This window comes from Mustela erminea, chromosome 16, assembly GCF_009829155.1.
Source record: "Mustela erminea isolate mMusErm1 chromosome 16, mMusErm1.Pri, whole genome shotgun sequence".
Taxonomy (NCBI): domain Eukaryota; kingdom Metazoa; phylum Chordata; class Mammalia; order Carnivora; family Mustelidae; genus Mustela; species Mustela erminea.
Window position 1 is genome coordinate 76,016,225 of NC_045629.1, and position 17,790 is coordinate 76,034,014.

At 47.2% G+C, this 17,790-nt stretch overlaps 1 protein-coding gene across 1 annotated transcript in view; it reads right to left on the bottom strand.

The window, feature by feature from the left end:
• Positions 1 to 17,790, bottom strand: part of KCNQ3 (potassium voltage-gated channel subfamily Q member 3) — a 293,037-nt gene that overhangs the window by 273,626 nt on the left and 1,621 nt on the right. The window lies entirely within an intron of this gene.

Genomic DNA, 17,790 nt, shown 5'->3' on the forward strand with positions numbered 1-17,790 from the left:
CTGGTTGGGATACTCATGGCAAACCCTGCCAAAGCCGAGCTTAATGCAGGAAAAAGGGGGCACCAAGTCTGCTGGAGCTCAGGGAGAAGGACCAGGGAGGAACCTGGAAGGGAAGCAAGAGCTTGTCCTCAGGCCCACACAAGTCCCCATCCAGCTCCACAGCCAACCTGCCGTGTGCCACTGGGCAAGTCACCTCACTTCTCTTAGCCTCTACTTCCTCAGGTGCACATGGGGTCAGGGTGAGATTAAAATCCTGAGTGATGTGTCCAGATCCAGATGCTCTATGACCAACAGCAGTAACAATGCTTACCATGTGTCAGCGCTGTACATGTTAACTCATTGTTAACTTGGAACAAGACTTGGAAGGGAACATGAGGACCCCCCACCAACACAAACACACTTTGCAGATAAAGAAGTGGAGACAAAGGGAGTGAAGGAATTGCCCAAAGTTGCCTAGCTCGCAAGCAGTCACCTTAGTGCCCAATACGCGCATGGCCCTTCTTCCTCCTCCGCACCATGGAGCAGTGCATGGAATGGACTTGAGATTCCACAGAAACCCAAAGAGGACCTGGAATGAGGTAAAGCGTTAATGTGGCTTCACACACATCGTTCCCAATTGCCACAAGGTGGAAGAAACCCAAGTGTCCACCAACAGATAACGGACACACCATGTATGGTCTCTCCCAATGATGGAATATTATGGAGCCTTAAAAAGGGAAGGGAATTCTGACACCTGCTACAACACAGATGGACACTGAGGACATCATGCTACATGAAATAAGCCAGTGACCAAAGAACAAATACTGTATAACCCCATTTTATGAGGTACCCAGAGCAGTCATATCTGCAGAGACAGGAAGCAGAACGGGAGGCAGCCAGGAGCTGAGGGGAGGGAGGGATGGCGCGTTAGGGTTTAATGATGCTAGTGACCGAATGTTCACGTCCTCCGCAAGTTGAATGTGATGGTATTAGGAGGTGCTTTGGGAGGTCATGAGGGTGGAGCCCTCCTCAGGGGGGATTACTGACTTACTGAAGAGTAAGTCAAACACCAAATCTGCCAGCACCTTGATCTCAGATTTCCCAGACCTCAGCACCATGAGAAATAAACGCTTCTGGTTGAATCCACCAGTTGATGGCATTTCTGTTTTAGCAGTGACACCAATGAGTGCAGCGTCCCAGTTCTGCAAGATGGAGACGCTTCTCCGGATGCTGGTGAAGGCTGCTCAGAATGTACTGGAGCCTCCGAGCTGGACCCTTACGTCTGACGTGGCAAATTTTACGTTATGAATATTTTACAAGTTTTCAAAATTAACGTGGCCAAAGAAGGCAGCCCTTCCCCCACTTCGGCGGCCCACTGTGACTTCCGGGAGCCTTATTTGTCTTTACTTGTTTCTCCAGCTGGTGTGTTTTGAGGACCTACCGTGTTTACAGTTAGAATCCTGGAGGCCTCGACAAACCATCATCCTAAAAGCAGATATAGACAGCCCTGTGTTCTTCTGGCCGGTTTACCTTTATGAAGTCGCGGAAGCCTCACAACCACCCTTTGAGGTGGGTATCCTCACACCCCTGTGATAGAGACGAAACTGAGACGCGCAGAAACGAAGTGTACTTTGCCTGGGCTTTCACAGCGGGACTCGGATCCCTGCAGCCCAGCTCCCTCTCTCCCCGCGCACCTGTCTCAGCGGAAATGGAAGCCCCACTCTCATCCACGCACCTCCTCCCCATCCAGCCGGGGTGCCCAGGCTTCTGGAGCAGCGAGCTCCCCCGCGTAGGGAGGGTCTGTGCCACGGTGCTATAACCAGGCACAAGTGTGTGGGCCCTGCCATTTCCAACGGCAGCATTTCCCAGGGCTGGGTTTTTTCCAGATGGAAGCAACAAGGTCCCCAGCTTAATTTGTTTCATGCAGGAACACTAATTAATGTTCCAAAAGCTGAGGCTGAGGAATCAAGGTGTGTGCGTGTGTGGGTGTGCGCGCGTGTGCACGCGCGCGTGTGTGTGTAAGTACCCGCATGCCGCTTGGGCAGCATGAGGTTGATACTTGGGTAACTTTCATTTTCCCCAACTTTTGAAGTGATGCACGTGGGTGTCTTACCGGAGCCAAACTGTTGCGACTCAAAAAGCAGTTCAGGCTTTCTTAAAGTCATAAAGACACTATACTGACCTCATGAGGGCAATTGATTCTCCAGCCTCCTACGTGTATCTTTGCTTGGACTCATCGCCCACGATATGATCGCTGGGCCTCTGAGGCCAGAGGCATCGGCTACGGAGTGACAGCCTCCGGAGCCCGGTGGACCTCAGCCACGGCTGCCACTGCCCCCATCAAAACCTCGGGAAAAGCCTGGGGGTGGTTTGGTTTATCACAGCTCAGGGTTCTTATGGGCCCAGGATGCTGAAAATCCTGCAAAATGCGAGACATTGCTGCCCAGTGCGGAAGAGTTCCGTCCAGAATGCTAACAGCATCTCCCACGGAGAAACCCTAAAAAGTATCCAATGACCTAATTTTTCAAGGAAGAAGAAAGGCACAGAGACATGAGAGTTTCTCGCCCAGAGCTGCATAGCAATTCCATACTTAAAAAGGGCTAGACCCCTCCAAGCACATCTGTTTTATCCCTTCCCCGCCTTGCCCCCTCCTGCCCCACCCAGAGTCCCCTGATGCATTTCTCACTTCCGAGGCTTCACAGAAGTTACTCCTTCAGCCATAACCCTGACCCCGACACCAGTGAATCCTTCCTTCTATGCCTAGATCAAAGTTTGCCACCTCTAGGAAGCCCACCAGAGTCCTATCCCAGAACCAACCCACAGCAGTCTGCCTTGATTTTGACTTCCAGCCTGTGTGCTAAACTGCTTCTATAGGAGTCATTTGTCACCACAGCCACCAAAAGCAGGGACACAGCTGCTTGCAGCCACGATGCCATCCTGTGGTCAGCGGTCAGGACAGGTCAGACGTTCCCATTTTACCAATGGAAAATTGGAGGCTCGGGAAAGTTACGCAACTTAGGGGAGGTCACACAATAAGGTAAAATAAGACAAAATAAGGATTTGCTCACATGGGAAGTGGAGCCCACACCACCTCTGCAAGGCCATGCCGCCTCCTTGTGAGGTCATGTGCGTGGCTCACACCCATCTGGACAGTGAGATCTTTAAAGGCAGGAGCTGTCTCAGATACATCCACCCTTACTGTATGGTAAACCCTCCAGAATTAATGTCAGAGAGTCCAGAACCAGAGCCCTGCTATGCTGCCCTCCTGGGCCATGGCCCCTTTGTTCCATGGGACCACCACTGGCCTGACGTGACCTCCCTCCAGATATAAGGAGAGTCAGGGACGGGACCACAGAGCGAGAGGACTCCTGAAGTTTCCTGCTTCCCACCCTGTCCCCAACAACCAACTACAGTTAAATACAGTAGCTTCAATCAGACGAACCGATTACCGTCCAGCCATTTCTTTCTGGCTCAGCAGCTTGCTTGGGATATTGCAATGGGCAAGGCCCATCAGGGCTTCTAGAACTGTATCCTACACCTTCAGCCACTCTGGGTAGGAATGGCAGTTGTGGATACCCCAGAACCTGACAGCAACCAAGCAGCTCCTGATGGCTGACATGGCAGGAGAAGACACCGATGATGTTGGTCATCACTCCCAATCTCTGATATGGGCTCCTAGTGACAAAGTAGGGTGGACAAGTTGGTGTCTACCCAGAAGCCACTCCTCCACCTTATATAACCCCATTCTGTCTGGCTGGCAATGTGCCAGATACTCGGGAAAGAATTAAAACCATTCATGGTCACCATTCACGGTCTTTAACTCAGTGGTCCACAGAAGGGGAGCAGGCGACCCAGTTCTGGTCAATGACACAGAAGGGAAAACCTCTGTCCCCTCCCACGGTACCGAAGGAGTCCATCAGAAGCAGCCTGGCTCAACCAGATGATGGCACACAGGTAGGACCTGAACACGATCTCTTAGGGCGATTGCCATTTCACAGACCTCAGTGAATAAAATGGGGGGCAGAGTAAGGAGTAATACCAGAAGCCAGAGAAGACTTGAAACTGCATGACATGGGTCCAGATTTCAAGTCATAACCGTGAGACATGGAAGACAGGATTGCTCCCATCAAGGCTGATCTTCCTGTCCACATCCTATGTTGGATGACTCACGTGCATGCAATGCCTCACTTCAGAGTCCTCTGGTTACATCCCTTAAAACACACTTTATTTTTTAGAACAGTTTTTGCCTTACAGAAACACGGGGACTATGGTACAGAGAGTTCCCATAGAACACGTACTCCGTTTACCTATTACCAACATCTCAGACTATATGGTGCATTTGTTACAAATGAAGTGCCAATGCTTAGGCATTCTTATTAACTGAAGTCAGTACCTTATTCTGATTTCCTTAGTCTTTACCTGATTTCCTTTTTCTGTTCCAGAATCATATCCAGTGTCCTATATTTCATTTAGTTGCCACATTTGCACAGGCTCCTCCTAGGTGTGATGGTCTCTCCATCTTCCCTTGTTCTAGATGTCCTTGACAGTTTTGAGGAGCACTGCCCAGGTATTGGGTAACAAGGCAGGGGTTCTTCTCAGCATCCCTGCTGCCTCAGGAAACCTGAGTCAGGCTGTAGAAACTTTTTCTACCCGCACCCCACCCCCCCGCCTCTTTTCCTCCCAAGGTCAATTCCTGCCTTGTACTACATTAGTCACACATTCTTCTAGAACATCATCCTATTCAGGGCCACAACTTCAAGGTGGAAATTAAAAGGGTGACCTCAATATTACTTTTATTCACGGACATTTTTATCTTGGCAGGACTGCAAAAGAACAGCCATTTATCAGACACTGACCATGAGCCCAAACTAGGTTTTGGACTGTATAACACCCACTTCGTGGAATCTTTCCACCAACTATGCACATAAGCATGGTCCATGTTACAGAGAAGGAAACAAGTCGAGGCATCTCAAGCTGTTGACTCAAGGTCACTCAGCTGAACAACGGCACAGCCAGGATTCAAAGTCCTTCTTACTGCTACTGTTTGCTTCTGCCACTTAAACTGTGCACCTCTTGGGATCGGTTCTCTGCCCACTGACCCCAAAACTGGGCATTTGAGGTACCAGGTGCTGCATTAGACTTTGGGCTCCAGAGAATGGCTACTGGCACAGAGCAAAGGTACAGCTACAAAGCCAGCCTTCAACCTTTTTAAATAGCCCAATGCAAGGTTCATCCAGCTGTCAGTTTTATGGTCCTAGCTTCTCCTGCCTCAATTTCAGCCCCTTTCCATCAGGGTGAAAATAAATCAGACTTCTGAGTTCTCAATGTGTGACATAGTCATGGTCATGGCCACACATGGGAAAATGAAGGAAACAATGGTCTTTAACCCTATATATATATATGTTGAAATCTACTTCTTGTTGGTGGAAATATTCCCTGATCCATGTAAACCGTGTTGACAAATTTTCCTGAGCCCCAGGTAGACTCGGTACACTAGAGTAGGTATCACACCACTGTGTAATCAGTTATGACCTACTCAGTCATGAGCCCGTTGAGGGCAAAAGCTGACTAATTCATCCCTACATCTCCTAGTGCCAGCCCAGGGCCTGGCATCTGCGAGGCCTGAAATCAACATTTGCTGAGCAATCATGCAGAATTCCTGGAGCTCCATCAGCAGATCCTTGCCGGCATGTTTATTATACCTAAAGGACTAAGAATTTCCCATGAAATTTCTTCCCAAACATATAAGGTGCTAAAATCAAAAAACCAAAAGAAGAAGAAGAAGAAGGAGGAGGAGGAGGAGGAGGAGGAGGAGGAGGGGGAGGAGGAGGAGGAGGAGGAGGAGGAGGAGAAGGTGTTCAAGAAGAAATCTCAACGTTCCCTCTAACATTCCAGAATCCTGAAGCTGAATGTCAATTATTTCCCCAGAAAACCAGAACAGAGGCAAAGTGCAGAAGTCACGGGAACCACACTTCACAACTAAGATCCTTCCGTTTTCTCAGCAAAAGATGTGTTTATTTGAGCAACTGGAATATCTATTTTCATCTTGTTTTGAAAATGCTAATGTTTCTCACATTATAAATTAGTAAGAGTCTTCATTCTTTGAAAGTATCACCAAAACCACTCAGAACCATAGTGTCAGCAGGACTGAAGTTCTCTAGGCTTATTTTAAGCAACTCTCCTGTTTTATTTCGTGAAAATTTGTAATATGTGAACACACGATAATCTCAACAGGAGACAGCTCCTTCCCCCAAAGGGTATCGCAGATGATGGTTTCATGGTGCCAGGTTTGAGAACTCCAGCATACAACGGAGCTCAGAAACGTTAGCTATCGCTAGAAACCAGGCACTGAACTGACATATTTACACGTACTTTGATTTCAGATTTTTTTTTTCCTTGAATGACTGTCCTAAATGAAAAATTAATGAGGGGGAAAAACATTACAGAATTACCATGATCCTTAGGCCACAAAGACTTCCTTTACTTAAGAACCACTGAGAAGACATAGAAACACTTGTGAACGCGTGTCACAATATTTCCTTCATTTAGGAATTGTGTAGCCAGAATGGCCAGTCCTCTCCCATTCTGCTCCAGAGCCCACCGGCAGCCCCTGCCACACGGGGCCTTTCACAGATACCTTTGGCAAACAGCCCACATTTTTGTCAAAGGGATTTCTCTGAGACGTAATACCCTGGAGCAGCCCTGAGTCACGGACGGACGGAGTTTGGGGATAATTGGGCATCTTTCCACACTACAGTGCAGGGTCCCGGGGGCTGGGCCCCCACGGTAACCTGCTTGGAAATACATCCTCAGCCATTTTCTCCTTCCTGTTGGATTTCCCTGCCCTTCCCCAGTTTTACTTATTTCTCTCTCTCCCCCTCTCTCTCTCTCTCTCTCTCTCTCTCTATATATATATATATATATATATATTTTTTTTTAATCACCTCCTAAATCGTGCATTCTCAATAGGAACAGTGTCATCCTCTAGGAGGGCAAAATCAGTTCATGGGGGGAATGGGGCTGGGGAAAAAAATCTTACTCTTTTTATATATCAAGCTCAGATTACATACTGTCTACAGAGAAATATGCAGTGTGTCTGTGGCATTAAAATGTCTTGGGTGGGAATAATTAGGGAAAAATACCTTAAAAACTCCTCAAAGAGGAGATAGTGAAAGCAAGATTGAATAATCCTGTGTTAAATAAACCACTTGCACTGAGCTCCCCGGCCCAGAGAGCCCCCAGAGGAACACAGGCTAAGATTCAATGCTAATACACTGCTGAGCACTTGCGTGAATTATTTCATTTAATCCATTCGCCAACCTGTAAGGCAGGGAGTATTAGGTCCATTTAACAGATGAGAAGTAAAATGACTGTTGAAGGCTACAGAGCCAATGAGCCTAAGACTTGGGGTTAGAACTCCGGGTTCCTGGGGGCTGGGTGCTCGGCCACATGTTAGGAGAACCATCTCCAGTGTTAAGCCCAACACGGTGCAGGGAAGCAACACTCTGTCAGTTCCTGTTGTTAATGAAAATAAATCCATTCCATGAACGGACCAAACAGTGGTGCTGTCCCATAAGTGACACTATAAACAATCCAAATGGATAAAGACATTACTTACGAGATGATGGTTTTGCATGCCCCAACTCAATGCTGACCTCAATGGAAAGCAAAGAGTACTTGATAATGATTATTGGCAGAGGGCAGGAGGGTCAGGGACAGGGAGGAGATGGAGAAATGGTGGTTTGGGAACTGGGAATTTCAGCAGAAGAGAAACCCTCTTTGGTAAGAGGCTGCCTGGAGCCTGTGTATGGACGCCAGATCAGCCTGCCCCTGGCTCTTCCTCTTTCTTCTGTTCATTTGATCTGCACCCTGAGCCAGTATAACCTGGAATTCTACTGTAGCAGAACTGCTCCCTTGGTACAAGAACATCATGGGCAGAAGCCCAAGTGGCTGTTTGGGAGCCAGCCTTGGAAGAAGACCCAAGTTCAAGTCGTTCCTTTTTCAGCAGCATGACTACAGGCAAGTTTCTAAGGGCTCTGAGCATCAGTTTCATCTTCTCTACAGCTCCTTCCAGCTCCGAAGGCCTCTGAGGTCTACAATCGGCCAAGTGCCTCTCCCAGTGCTGGGTCCTTAAATCCCATAACCTGCTGTTATGTAATTACTGCTGATCCGTTTGATTAGTTTGATTCGGCCTGATGACTAAGGCCTTCTGGGTTCCATTTTCTGGACTGACATCACCAGGTGGAGAAGCACCCATGACTGATACATGTGCGGGGAGATAAAGCAAAAGCTGGGATTCTAGCAAAGGGCAGGAGTAGGGAGTAGGGAGTAGGGAGGTAAACTGTGACAGTGCTAAGTGATTTTCCATTAGTACAGATGGTTGGGGCTGGATGAACACATTTCCCTAGCGCAGTATGTTGATAATATTTCACTCCATCCCTTCAAAAAGACACCCATAAGGGGGGAAATGGGCTTGAACTGCTAACACAAGCTTACAAAGAATCTAAGGGTCAATGGTAAAGAAACTCTATGTCAGGCTGCTTGCTCCTTAAGAAAGCCGGATGTGGCAATTTTTAAGAAGCAATCTGCTCTAAGAATTATTGTTACTCATATGTATAAAGCAGGAATCCTACTGATGTTGACCAAGGAGGGATATAATAAACTATGAAGTGATGCAAAAACATTGGATTGCTGATGGTTATATTGATACGCAGGGCTTATATGCCCCAATTCAACTGTTACACTCTTAGAGGGTTTGAACAATTTTACAGGTCTCTGGAAGGAGGGTGCATGGAAGAGAGGAAAAGGCAATCCTAGCCCAAGTCTTCAGCAAGGAGTGAAGCCCACCACAGGAGGAACCCAATCAGAGCCAAGGCACGGCACACTCTGCACACATTTTTATTCTTCATAAACTGCAAGCAAGAAGGAATTTTGTTCCTGAATTATAACCCAGTTTGTTCTCCCAAGAGCACATTTTCAAACTCCTCAATCCCTCTGTGACAGAATGAAAAGTCCCGTCCAACAAGGTCACAGTTCAGATGGCACCGTATCTGCATCCAATGAACCTATAAAACCAGAGGTGGCCTGAGACCTCAGTATTGGCATCATCTTGTCACCTGCAAACCTTTTCCTGGTCAATGTCCCCAAAGGTGAGCACCTTTCATCCCTGTGGATGTGCGTGCTAAGTTAGATCACTGGTAGGTTCCTGGTATCAGGTAATGGAGCACAGACAGCAATGTGGCAAATTTGGGCATGGGCAGGTGCTCAGACCCAGACAGAGAGGTCCCAACCGTGGACTCATCTGATCCTGCTAGACCTTTAGGGAAACGTCACCACCATAGTTTCCAAAGCACTCCCTCACACATTTTCTCCTGGGATTCTAACACTAATCCCATGCAGTGGGCATCTGCAGACGGTAGGACTAGTGAGGTGTCTGAACCACACGGTTAATGCAATTCTCCTAACAGCTCATCCAATGCACTTCTGACAGACCCACAGCAATCTTGGGCCACCCCAAACCACAGCCACATGGTTCTGTGTCTACAAAGGGTTTTTAATCAATCCACACTGGAAGACCTTTCCTTTGCTTTTTTTCATATTGCTCAGTTTTATTTTAAGATCTTGTTTACTTATTTGACACAGAAAGAGAGAGAGAGCGCGTGTGCACACAAAAGCACAGAGAGCAACAGAGGGAGAGTTGGAGAAGCAGATTCCACTGAGAAGGGAGCTCCATGCAGGGCTCGATTCTGGACCCTGGAATCAGGACCAGATCTGAAGGAAGACGCTTAACTGACTGAGCCACCCAGGCATCCCACATTGCTCAGTTTTAAAGAGATGTAACAAATTCCCTTTCATTCTTTTAAAACTTCAAGACCCAGACAAAAAAAGAGACAGTAGGACCTTGATTCTTTGGAAAATTCCATTGGATCTCCGTGGACCTATGAAACTTTTAAACATGGATGGACTTATTTTTCATGAGTACAAACTTGAAAAGGGGAGCTTCCTAATAATGCAAGTATAATAATGGAGTATCCAAGTTAACCCCACGCAGCCTTTGGTTCTCCAAGCAGGAGAGGAAGCCTCGTCATCAACTGGACAAACAGTAGGACCTTCATCTTCCCTCCAGTGGCATAAACCTCCTTTGGAGGAATCTCCTTAACACAACACAAGAGGCTCAACAGTGCATGCCCTTTCTGCCTGCTTGGTTCCTCATTTGCATATTATTATTGCATTTGCCAGACTACTCAAATTTCGTTATTTCAAGTGTCTCTTTCCATAGGAGAACTGTGGCTTATCTGTGTCAACAGCCAGGCACAAAGCTTGGCACTTGATTCAGCGTGTGCAACCTTGACATGAATGACCTTCTACACCTCTGTACTGTTTGCCATTAACCAGACAAAAGCCCAAGGTGGAGGAAGCTCAGGTACATTGTATACAGAATCCATGAACCAAAAAACCTGTTGAGCTCTACCAGTGGTTCTCAAGCCTGGAATCACTGAAGGAACATGCCTGGACCCTCACAGACCAATGGCATCAATTTCTGGGGTGGGGCCGGTCATCTGTTCTCTTGTGTGTGTTCTATGCTGTTTGTGCATGTTTAGTCCTTTATACTTTTTTAGTCTTTAATTTTTTAATTTTTTTTTTAAGATTTTGTTTATTTATTTGACAGACAGGGATCACAACCAGGCAGAGAGGCAGGCAGAGAGAGAAGAGGAAGCAAGCTCCCCACTGAGCAGAGAGCCCAATGTGGGGCCCGATTCCAGGACCCCAGGATCATGACCTGAGCCGAAGGCAGAGGCTTTAACCCACTGAGCCACTTTAACTTTTTGATTTTTTTTAAAATTTAAAGTTAAGAGTGCTGTAATACCTACATATATTCTTTTCCCTGTGATCTTCCAACTGTTAATATTTTTGCCACAATTACCTCCTTCTCTCTCTTCCTGTGGGCATGTACTGTGCTCACATATACACACTTGCATGGTCTATATGTGTGCCCAACATTGGAAAGTAAGTTGTTGGTATCAGGACACTTGAACTACTAAAGATTACACTATGTGGCTCGTAAAAAATAGAACATTCACCTCCAGAGCCACAATGCAATGACCACACTCAAGAAATTAAATTTTGACATAACAATGTTATCTAATATGGAGTCATGTTCAAATTTTCTTATCTGTCCTTATAAAAATATCCTTTATTGTTATTTATTTTTTTCAATCTGGGATCAAATTAAGAATCATGAAAGTCACTTGTGTTTTTTCCAGCTTTACTGAGATATAATTGACATACAACATCGTGCAACTTTAAGCGTACCATGTCATGATTTGATGCACACACATGTAGTGAAATGACTACCACGTAAGGTTCACAATTATATCCATCACCTCACACAGTTACCTGTGTGTGTACGTGTGTGTGATGAGAACTTTCAAGATCTACTTTCTGACCAACTTTCAAATATACAATAGAGTATTGTTGACTACAGTCCCCAGGCTATACAATAGATCTCCAGAACGTATTCATCTTATAACTAGAAGTTTGTACCTTTTAACCATCTTCACCCATATCCCCCAGCCCCGAGCCACTGGCAATCACCAATCTGATCTCTGTTCCTAAGTTCAGTTTTTTTTTTTAAATTCTATATATGAGTGAGATCATGCCGTCTTCGTCTTTTCTCTGCCTTAGATTTCTTAACATAATACCCTCAAGGCTCATCTCTGTCCGTGTCATCAAAAACAGCATGATCTTCTTTCTTATGGTTGAATGGCATTCCATTGTGCGTCCATACCACATTTTCGTTATCCATTCATCCATCCATGGACATTCAGATTATTTCCTTGTCTTGTCTGCTAAACGTTTTGCTGCAATGTCCACTGGGGTTCACATTCTTTAAGACAGTGATTACATTTCCTTCAGACAGACCCCCAGAGGTGGGATGGCTAAATCATCTGACAGTTCTATTTTGGATTTTTTGAGGAACTTCCATACTGGTTTACGTAGTGTGAAAACTGTATACCAATCTACCTCCCCACCAATGGTGCATCAGGGTTCCTTTTTCTCCATATCCTCACCAACACTTGTTATTTCTTGGCTTTCTGACAACAGCCATTCTAACCCCTCCTTGGGGCTTTAATTTGCATTTCACTGATGATGAGTAGACGTTGAGCCACGTGTGTATCTTCTCGTCTATTCAGGTCCTATGCCCATTTTTTAATAGGACCATTTGCTTTCTTGTTGTTGAGTTGTAGGAGTTTCTCATATATTTTGGAGATTAAGCTCTTACCAAATACAGGATTTACAAATATTTTCTCCCGTTCTGCAGGATGCCTTTCCATTTCGTTGTTTGCTACTTTTCCATGCAGAAGCATTTTAGCTTGATGTGGTCCCATTTGTTTACGTGCACACACTGCATTGGGCTGTCATGGCCCTTTGAGCTGCTTCAACTGAGACCGTTCTTGTTTATTCTTCTGACAGGGACCACTTGGAGACTGTGCCAGACATCTTGTGGCGTGTCCCACAATGTGAGTTTGTTTATTATTTCTTCATTATTGGTTTCAGATCATTTTAGGCACGACTGCAGGTATGTTGTTCATTTCCACTGAATTATTCCGGAGGAGGGTGAGGTCAGTTGGATTCATTATGCACAAATTCGATGACTGATTCAAGGCACGTCTGCCAGGTTTTTCTTCTTACCTAGGTGATTCACAGGTATATCACAGTTTGAAACATCTTGCTGCTACTCCATGTTTACATAACCTGCAGACCAGCTACTCTGCTTTCTCCTGGGGATTTTTTTTTTTTTTAAGTAAATTCTATTCCCAACATGGGGCTCAAACTCACGACCCTGAGATCAAGAGTCTCATGCTCTACTGACTGGGCCAGCCAGGCGCCCCTCCCCTGGGGACTTTTCAGAAGAGCTGCTGTACATAGCACCTCACCAGGAAGGTAGAGTTTCAGTCTCTGTTACCTTTCTTCCGCATCATCTGCCACTGGGGACAACAGTGACATGGTGAAGACAGCAGTATGACAGAGATCCCAGCTCTGCTGCTTAGGTAGCCCCAAGGGTCTGGACAAATCACATAACTTCTCAGAACCTGTTTTCATTTCCAAAGGAGAGAGGCTATACCCTCCCTTCCAGCACTGATGGCCACCTGCCATGAGCCTGGCTCCTGGACAGTGATGTACCAGCTACCTGGAGTCACAGACCCTCCCAGTGCACCCCCTCCCTGGGGTCCAAGGCACCTGCTACTCTGGGCACTTGTGGTCCAGTGCCTTTCTTGACTTCTTCATTCGACTTCAGGGGTTTGAAGTATCATAAAAAAAGGAAAGCCAGGAAGAAGGCATGGAGTTCAGAAAAGGGAAAAAAAATAGAACAAGGTCATAAGAGGGGGGAGAGGGTCATGGATTTGATGAGAGGAGCAAGAAGAAGGCAGATTCAGTAGGATTGGGAGGAGAAGCAACAAGGAACCAGTATTTACTATCTGCAGTGGTTGGGGGAGGTCACCGAGAGGATGTGATCGCCAGGTCACTGTAGGGCTGGACCGCACTCACTCTCCACCCCCGCCGCCCCGTCCTGGGACTGTGCACTCCCTCGTCCACTGTATCCACAGTGGGAGCTGTTCCAAAGATGCAGCCTTGCGATTAAGGTGCTGCAGACGTTGTCTGTATTGTGTATATTATTGAACCCCATTAAGGACTCTCTGAAAACCTTTAAGATTCTGGAGAGCGGGTGGGGAGACCTACTCATCTTTCAGTGCCAGAGACAAGCCTTGAATATAAGTCCCCTTGCTTATGAAACCTGCCACCTAGGGATCTAGAGTGGCCCGCCTCCTTTTTCCCTTTCCCCTTGCCCTCTGTCTGCAGAGCGGGCCAGTTTCAGATTCAACACCGGGAACGCCCAAGGTTGCAAAGCAGCACAAGGCAATGTTTAGGTGTTGTCTATCATCACCTCAATTAAATTTCACAACAGCCCCGGGAGGTAGGCCTGACTATCTCTACACCAGAAATCAAGAAACTGAAACCCAGGAAAGTGAGCAAATTACTCCAGGTCACACAGCCAGGGAAGAGCAGATTGGATTAAACCCGGGTCTGACTCCAAAGACCAGCACGCTCTTGCAGCCGGATAAAGACGGGCACAGTGATACCACACCTCACACCTGTCAGCACAGCTAGTATCAAAGGAATAAAAAGACAAAAACAGAAACCAAATAGAAACCAAGAGAAACAGTGTTGGTGAGGATAGGGAGAAACTCAAAGCCCTGCATGGTGTGGGCAGAAATGCAAAATGGTGGAAACGCTGGAATGGGGGAAACAATGGAAAACAATATGGAGGTTCCTCAAAAATTAAAAACAGAGCTACCACATGATGCAGTCATCTCACCTTTGAATACGTGTCCAAAGAACTGAAATTGGGATCTGAGCGATATTAGCACTCCAGGTTCAATGGAATACTGTTCGTAATAGCCAAGATGTACGGACGAGCTCCTTGTCCATCGACAGATGAATGGAGAAAGAACGTGGAATACGGATCAGCCTCTCAAAAGAGGGGCTAGAGAGCCTTCAGTCAATAGGCTAAGACCACCAGTCAGCCCCTTGCATTCCAAAGTACTCGCTGCTGGGTTCTTGTGCCCCACCTCCCAGCCTTGCCTGCCCCCACGTCCCCAGGGGCCAGCCCACTTCCGAATGCAAACAGGGGGTATTTCCTGTGACCATGTTCCCTTGGTCCTTTAACAGGTGAGTGAGTGGTCAGACCCAGCTGGCCCCCGCAAGGTGGTGAGGGCAGCAGGAGGCTTGTGCGCAGTATCCATCCAGCAACAGCGCCAAGAGGAAGCCAGCACCTCTCTACTGACAGGCTAGGGAAGGGGAGTCCTGGGACAAAGTCAGAACACAACAGTGGTTTGTGCTTTTCAGGAGACCCCTACTCAGATTCAACCGATGACTATTCCATGTCTGGTGGTGGGCTCATTTCATTCACAGGTGTTAAGCCTGAACAGCGCCCTGTGACAGGGCCCTGTAATCAACCCAACCTCCAGGCCATGCAAAATCGCAGAGGCCTCAGGGGGTCCAGATGCGAGCTCCAAGTTCCAACACGCTCTCCTCCACAGCAGGATCCTTTTCAAGCTCAGGAAGCAGAGAAGGGAGCAGCCTCACTGAGGTCAAAGCATGGTCTCCCACCCTGTCCTCTCCCCAACTTAGTCCATTTTAAGACTTCTGCAAGCTATTCTTTTCACTAAAATCCTTCTGTGGGTTTGGTGATTGTAAGATAAAGCCAGAGCAAGCAAAGTCCTGGGGAGCCTTCCACTCACCCAGTCAGTGCATGCTTGCCTGCTAACCACCACAGACCCCGCAGCCTGCTGGAAACAGAAAGCCAAAGAATACTATGGCCCTATCCCCAAGTAGTTCTCGTTCAATGGCAGAGATAAGTAAGCAGATCAATTTAGTATAAGACACAAAATCCTACAGCTGAGAATGTTGCAGAGGAGGGCGATTCTAGCTCAACTTGGGGTGGGAGTGGGGGGTGGGGGTGGGGGCAGCAGAATGCTTCCCAGAAGAAGCCACATTAGAGCTGGATCAAGGTGAAAATGAGTAGCCAGGAAAAAATAAGGATGAGCATTTAAGGCAAAGAGAGCATGGTTAGGTAGGGTGGGGGGGTCTTTGGTCTCCACATTTGCTGTAGTCTACCTTCAGGACAGGAATGGGGCGGGCGGGAGGTGTGGATCGCATCTCATGGGCCTGATTCATTAAAAAAAAATAAAATAAAAGCACGCACTAGACTGTGAACCCACAGCCAGCCCAATTTCCTGGTCCCCTTATGCTATTAGCTACAGCCCAGAACAGGATAATGGATGCTTCGAAGCACGAATTACAGTGCCTCACAAAATCCTGAATCATCAATGAAAAGTTCAATTTGTTCCCTTGACTGCACTTGAGGACAAATGTACAGTGCATCTACTATCTAGATAAGCTTCAGTTTTAGGAGTTCACACCAAGCCCAACAAGGTTTCCTATATAATTCCCAATGAATCAGAAGCTGCCATCCACCACCGCCTGAGCCCATTCCGCGTGTCCCAAACACCGTGCTTCCCTGGATTCTGACTAGACCCTGTTTTGTTTCCAAATCCCATTTCTAGCCATTGCCAGCTGTGAGCTAGCACGTGGAGGCAGAGGTATTCTTAGGAGCCCTGTGTTATCAGAGAGGTGAAGGGCACCCAGTGATGCCCAGTGAAATACCAGAGCCCTGCAATTGTTGGCAGAGGGTCAGAACGGGGATCCAGCTCAGAAACACAGTTGAGGTCCCTCACCGTGAAACTCACTGAGGTCAAAGCATGGTCTGCAAGCAACACTGCATTCAGATGTTAGCAGTCAAAAAAGCCGCTGTGTGATCCCGGACAAGGGGTTCCACTGAAGTTTCCTTACTCTCATCTCTAAAACGTAGACAGTAATTCCCACCTCATAAGATCCTGGAGAGAGTTCGATGAAATAAATGATTTGCATGTCTGAAAGCATCTGGCTAGGTCTTCACCTCTTCCTTATGCCACACTCTCAGATTTTCCTGGTCCTCTCTGGGAAACAAGGCTACAGGTTTGGGCATTCTCAAATCTGCTGCTGCACGACGGAATAATCCGAAAGAAGGAGAAGGTCAAGGCTCTGTCAATAACAGGCCTTAGATACCCGCCCCCCCGCCCCAGGTTGGGCAAGGCAGAGCAGGGGTGCTGGCTAGGAATGGTGGGAGGTGAACAAAGAGGGACCCCACAAGCTACAGTGGAACCCCAGGTTTGGAAGTCAGCCAATAAATAGTGAACGCCATTTACACGCAAAAAGACATATTGAGTCTCTGTATGTTTGTGTGCACTCAAATCCGCACCATTTTTTTTTTTTTTACTGTAACAATCCAGTATCAATTTAACTAACCATTTAATTTAACTGAAGCTCCTTCGGTTCATTTGAACTAAACACAGTGCTAGAAACAGAGAAGAATATATTTTTCATCCATTTTTATCCCCCGAAGAAAGCAAATGGAACAGTAACCCTTGCTAGCCCTTCTCTCCAGCCACTAACACCTGCAAATTCAGGCAGAAGTGGATGCCAGACGCTGGACCATCCCAAATCCACGTTCTTGGCTGGATGCCCCCCTCTCTGCTGCCAGTTCCTCAGTTTCAGGGAGGCATCCTCTCCAAGCTTCTATAACCTCCCAGAGAAACCTGTTGCCAAGTCTGAGGTCCTGTGCAAACGCCCCCACCTGGTGGCCAAATCTGGAAAAGCCACTGCAACCAAAGATGATTGGCAGGTAGCAACTCCAAGGCTCCCTGAACTCTCCGGGACCGCAACAGTCATGGGTCAGTCGGAGTAGGACACAGAGGAATATTCACGACGAAAGGCACAGAAAGGGTCAAAGTTATGGCCATTTCCCCGCCAAAACCCTGGTAACGTAGGGCTTCCCAAGAAGCAGCCATCAGAATGACTAAGCCACAGACAGGAGGCTGGGGTAACTGGAAATGCCCTGCCAGCCCTGGGCTGTATGGTGACAGCTCTGATTTTCTCTCTCGGGTGAGGAATCACCACTATCATCCTCTCCCCTCTCCCCCAAATGCAAGAAGATTTCCTGTCCTGAGTGTCAGTGCAGAAGATAGTTCCATCTTCTTTCCCTGGCAACACATTTTCATTCTGACTAGCAAGATGCTTTCTAGGGGAAGGGTGCCTGGGGTCAAAGCTCCAGTCAGGCCCCATCACATGGCCTGCACCCTCGTCCAGCCAAAGTGAGAGAAGGGGCAGCAGCTGACCTTGAGGGGATATCAGGACCAAATCATGGAG